Below are 6,000 nucleotides of genomic sequence, written 5' to 3'. Positions count from 1 at the left end.
GGGGCAGCACTCTGCTCGGATAGATATTTGCCCCTTTTGGTGGGGGGGGGGGTTTGCGCTGAACCTGTCAGCTAGGACGTTGGCAATGTCTGTGGGTTCGATATATTTTTTGTCATTTTGGACTAATTCTGAACATATCTGGGAATTCCCACCCAGGTTCCTAACATAACTAAAGAAAGCCTTGCGATTATCCTTAGTGTCCTGTGCAATTTTTCTCTCGAGGCTGGCCTTAGACGATTTTATGAGTGCCCGTAGTTTTTTTGCTAATCCTGATCAGAGATGCCTTCCCTTTTTGGGATTTTGCTCTATCATGTAGTAGCTTCCTCCTTCTATTGTATAGTTTTGTTTATGGCTGGGGTCCACCAGACGGGACATCTGCCTCTGGAGGATTGGGTCTTGGTTTTATTTGGGATTGCATGATCCATGCATTCCTGAAGGTGTTCATAGAATGCGTTTATAAAGGATTCTGCGGTCTGGGCTGTATTTTCCACAGGCTCGGGGACTTTGAAGGATTCCACCTCAGTTTTGAGGAGTGTGAAATTTGCTTTAGAGAAGTTTTTCACTGTGGTTTTCTGGGCAGGGTGTGTGGTCGGGATGTGAATATCCAGTGAGATTAGTTTATGGTCTGATCTTACCAATGAGGGATACACTTCTAGTCTGGAGCATAGAGTCCCCATGTTGGTGATGATCAGGTCCAGTATGTTTTCCCCTCTTGTGGGAGTGGTAACAAGTTGTTCCATAGCATTTGAGTTTATAAATTCTAGGAACCTTTGGGCTAGGGTGTTGGAGCTAGAGTAATGCTCCCAGTCTATGTTTGGGTAGTTGAAGTCGCCCAATATAATGGTGTTTGGAGAGACCTTCATATTTTCCAGTGTTCTCAGGTTGCTCCCAAGAATACAATCTGTTGGCATGGTACTAGGTGAGATTTCTTTTCGTTGATGGTGTACCCCAGAGAGGTCAGAAGTTTCTTTATGAATGCCAGGTGTTGTAATGGTAAGTCCTGGCTTCCTGCCTGAATAAGACAATCGTCCAAGTATGGGTAAATTTGAATATTTCTCTGCCTGCAAAATGCACCCTGGGTGCAGTAGATAAGCCAAAGGGAAGTGCAGAGAACTGATAGTGCATGGAGCCTGCCCTGAAGCGTAGGTATTTCCTGCAAGATTCCCTTATTGGGATGTGCTGGGAAGCTTCCTTTAAGTCTAGGGTTGCCAGCCAGGCATCCTTGGCTAGCATGGGAGAAAGCTGTTACAGAGTTAGCATTTTGAATTTTGGAACTACCACAAAGGTGTTGAGAATACAGAGGTCCAGGATAGGATGCCAGGAGTTGTCTTTTCTGGGTACCAGAAAAAGTCTTGAATAAAAACCTTGTCCCCTTTGTTCTGCTGGGACAGGTAGAATAGCCCTGATATTGAGAAGAGCAAGAACCTGCTGTTGGGCCTCCGCCCATTGGTTTGTGGTTGGTCTGGCCAACCATTTGGGGTTGGTAGTGTGTGGAAGTGGAATCTGTATCCTTGGGAAACTATGTTCAAAACCCATTTGTCCTGGGTAATGAGTTCCCAGTTTTTGCATGCAGGGTGAGCTTTCCTCCTAAGGGAGCAGGTAGTTGAGCACGGCTTGGAAAGGTTAAGGTTAAGTCATTGTGCCATTTTTCCATAGGGGGTGGCTTACTACTCCCTGCTTTGGAAGTGGGAGCCCCCCATTGTTTAGGTCTGTGTGTAGCCTAAGACTGTAGCCTAGGTGGTCTGCTGTTCCTGGGTTTGGACTGAGAAGGCCTAGAAGGGACTGGAAAGACCAGTTCTTAGAAGGCCAATGCCTACTGAATCTGGGAGGCTGCACTTGTAGGAAATCTTTAACAGTTTGCATAGATTTAGCTTTTTCCTCCATCCTTTTGAGGACTTCTGCTTTGTTGCCAAAAAGGCAGTCTTGCTTTAAGGGAGAATCCAGTAATTTAGCTTTCTCATGATCTGGCAAGCTTTGTTCCTTAAGCCAAGCAGGTCTTCTAATTAAAGACCCAGTGAAAGCAGCCCTGCAAGATGCTTCTAAAGCATCAAAAACACATTGCAAGTATGTTTACCAACTTGTTCTGCAGAATGCATTAAATCCTGTAATTCTTTTTGCTCAGTACAGTCAGGAATCAACATAATTTTCTGTTTAAGTAGCCCCATAACATGCTGCTGATACTTTAACACATGAAACTGGCAATTTAAAAGCTTTAATGGCCAACGCAGCAGAAGTGTATACCTTCTTACCCAATCTGTCTAAGGCTCTAGAATCTCTATCAGAAGGGGTAGGATTTTTGGCAGCAGTAGCCTTAATGCCTTTTGGTCCTTGGGAAATGGTCTCTGGATCTGCAGAAGGATTCTTAAATAGGAACTTGTGAGAGTCAGGTACTCTGTAGTACCTGTCTGGTTTTCTGGGAGCTGGAGGTGAAGTATCTGGGGTAAGGCTAGTTTCCAAGAAAGCAACATCTACAATGTCCAGAACATGACGGATAGTCAAGGGCCTGTGTTGCAATAGTAGTAAGAATTCCCTAAGTCTCTTTTTGGACTCAGAGTAATCCTGGCTTTCCCAGCGGAAATGCTCCCTAAGAGTGTGCAAGGTTTCACCGAAAGAAAAATCCTCTGGAGGGAAAGCAGAGGGAATAGAATCCTCTGCATCAGTATCCTCATAATTAGATAAGGGCAAATCCTGGTCATCAGAAGGAGAAGAAATATCAGATTCCTGATCAGAATAATCAGAACAAAAATCAGTTCTAGGTCTCTTAGAAGGGGAAGGCTGGCTTCCCCTAATTAAGGTAATAAGGTCTTCAGCCATTCTAAGCATTTGTTTTTTAGGCATATGGGCCTATATCTGTGGTTTGGTCGGTTTTCTAGGCGTGCTGCGAGTTTTTGGCCTGGATGAAAAAGATGGCATCAGTTTAATATGAAAGTCTGTAAGCCTGAATACACTCATAGAAGCCGGTGCCTGCACAGCAACTCCAGACGCATCCAAGGTAAAGACATCTGCAGGTTCCACAGTCGAAAAAGCATCTCGTGGCATACCGGACTCCAAATGGGTCTCAGTAGAAAATCTCTATGAGGTTTGCTTTCCACAGGTAAGACACCTGCTAACTTTTACTGACATCAGTTAGAGCAAGAAAAAGGATCCCCAACTGGGTACTTTGCTTTTTTGAAGACTTTGGGTCTGAAACTCGAAAACGAAAATTCCAGGAGTCGGCCGACCAGCACTTGCAAACCGCTTCTGCTTCGGGCACCGCATGGCAAGAAAGACTGATGTAATGGCATCAGCTGCATGTTTTATACCTCTGACGGATGACCTGACGTCAAGGAAGAAGCGACAGCATCCGATGCAGAAATCCGAAGACTCTGGTATTCAGGTCGGCTGAGGGCTACCTGCAGGCAGATAACCCAAATGTGATGACTGCAACAGTGAAACACGAAGAACATCTTTCAAGATCAATTTGTTATACCTCTCAGCTAAAGCCCTGGGGTTAAAGGCAGAGCACAGTGAACAGACTGTATTCAAATGGTTGGGTCCCAGGCAATAAACGCACTCCCTGTGGGCATTGGAGTTGGGATCTTATGCCCACAGGAAGTGTATTTCTTAAAACCCATAGGTTTTTCAAACAGCCTTGTAAAAGGAAAAATATCAGAAAAAAACACATTTTTTAAACAAAAACAGTGAGGAAAAAGAAATGGCAAAAATCTTGCGAACAATGGTAGCTACAGAAATTACTCTGTTAAAGGGGTAAGGAGAGTACCAACAATAGTATGGATAAACTACTAGTTCACAGTACAGAAAGAAAAAAGGAGGAGATTAATCTTAACGCCTGCGAAAAACTAAAGAGGGTCATACAAAGAAAAAATTTATATTAAGATAATAAATTAGCAAGTTCAAAAAAAGGAAAAAAGTTCTCTTACAATGCTCGAGAGTGGAACCTCCATCAAACCAAGTTGGCAGAAAATGAGATCTGAGGTAATGGGGATGGAGTGGGGCATTATGGGTAGAGGGAGGAGCTCGAGAGCTGGATCAGAAGTCTGTAGTATGGGGCCAAGTTGGACCAGAGGACTGGATCCAAACCCATTAATGAGGAAGAATGAGAAAGACAACATCAGATCAGTATAAAACTAAAAATTACATGGAGTGAAAGATGAAGTAAAGATATTACAGATGAGCAGTGGAGGAAAGTAAATCTTATCCATAGATATGCAACAAAACTGAGAAAAGAGACTAAATATATGGAACTGAGAATTGGAGATCAGAAACTAAACTTCCCAATTAAAAAAAAAAATGGGTTGTATGGGATTCTGTAATGGAATCTGTGCTTGAAGTGGACATTGATATGGGTCAAAACAGCCAAGATGTACATCTACTTAATAAAGCAGTTTGCACTACAAGTATGAAGCCACTGGTCCAATTGTTAAATTTTGAAATATAGTAAAAATAAAACAATATAATCCCAAGTTAATTTTTGATCTAAAATCATACTATAAATATTTAACTTGCATGTTTGTTTTTAAGAAACAATGTTACATTCTATTTGATATTAGTAGAACATTTGTTTGTGAAACATTGATTTATGTGCTTAATGATGACAAGTTAATAAAAGTTAAATGTAAACAATGATGGTCTGACAGACTAGTTTATTAGTGTTGTATAAACATAATTATAAAATGGTTGTATTAGCAATCACTGCCTAAGTAAGTGCACCATGCATAGGGATTGCACAGTATGTAAAAATCTTTATATATAAAAAAAAGCCGGACAAATCCTGGTACTGAGAAAACAGTTAGTGAAAGTTATGACATGAATAAGAAAGGTTGAGATTTTTGCAAGGTTCAGTGTAGCTCCAAGACAGCATAACATCTATTAATGAGAAACAATATCTACTAGAAGACATGGTGATAATGGAGAACACTGGACTGAAATTGTGTATGTGTGTGATGGCTGAAGTGTTATGGCATAAGTGTACCATGCTCGTTGATGTCATAAGATTTAAAATCACTACCGCAATTACACTATTTCAGTCCAGTGTTCTCCATGATCACAAGTCTCAGTGAATGTTTCATTGCTTAATAAAACGTTATTATGTGAAAAGTAAGAACTGCAGGTGGCTGAAGGTTGATTTGCAGGTACTGTGATCCTGTGAATACTGGTCAAAGTATCAGATCCTCCTGTGATCAAAAGGCAGTATTAGTGCCCCACTGCATTTGTTTAGTGGATGCTGTAGTTATTCAGCCTCTTCACTTGCTACCAATAGCAATATAAAGTATTCTGTGTAAAGTAACTCCAATTTACACAATCTATATATGTACTGTTCTACTAAAACAGCCAATATCCCATAACAGTTCTTTTAACACAGAAAAAATACAGTTTTGTACCTACCATAAATGTAGATGTCCGATAGACATGCAACTGCAGTCATAACATGTGGGTTGTCCTGCCTCAGGTAGCCCTCGGTTGGCCGGATTCCAAAGTCTGGGTCCGACGTCGGCTGATGTCGCATTTCTCTCCGACGTCAGAGCGGCTGGAGTATATAAGCATCAGCCGACACCATTTTCTTCAGTGTTTCTTGCCCCAGATGCCAGGTGCCCTCCAAGGAAGGCTGTAATCAAATTGGAAGACAAAAACAGGATTCCAAACAAATAAATGAGCAATAAAACAAATACACCATAACAGATATCCCCAGCTAAGAGAAACAGGGATAGGAGTGAACCCTAGGCATAGAGGGGTATGGAGGGAGGGAAAATCCGACTGCAGTTGCATGTCTATCGGACATCTACATTTATGGTAGGTACAAAACTGTACTATGTCCTTCAAGAATGCAACTGCTAAAGTGTTTGCCTTACAAACACAAGGTGCAGGGTTTGAGTCTCACAAGGGATAACTGGCTAGGCTTAAAATGGCTCGCAAGGGCAGTTAACTTAGTACTAAAGTATGAACTATAGTATGAACTATGAACTATAACATGTGGGTAGAATACCATAGCTTAGCTGGGGG

Source organism: Protopterus annectens, chromosome 13.part0, assembly GCF_019279795.1.
Source record: "Protopterus annectens isolate FY-2018-M chromosome 13.part0, PAN1.0, whole genome shotgun sequence".
Taxonomy (NCBI): Eukaryota; Metazoa; Chordata; order Ceratodontiformes; family Protopteridae; genus Protopterus; species Protopterus annectens.
The sequence above is the reverse complement of the archived record's forward strand: the minus strand, read 5'-3'. Positions refer to the sequence as shown.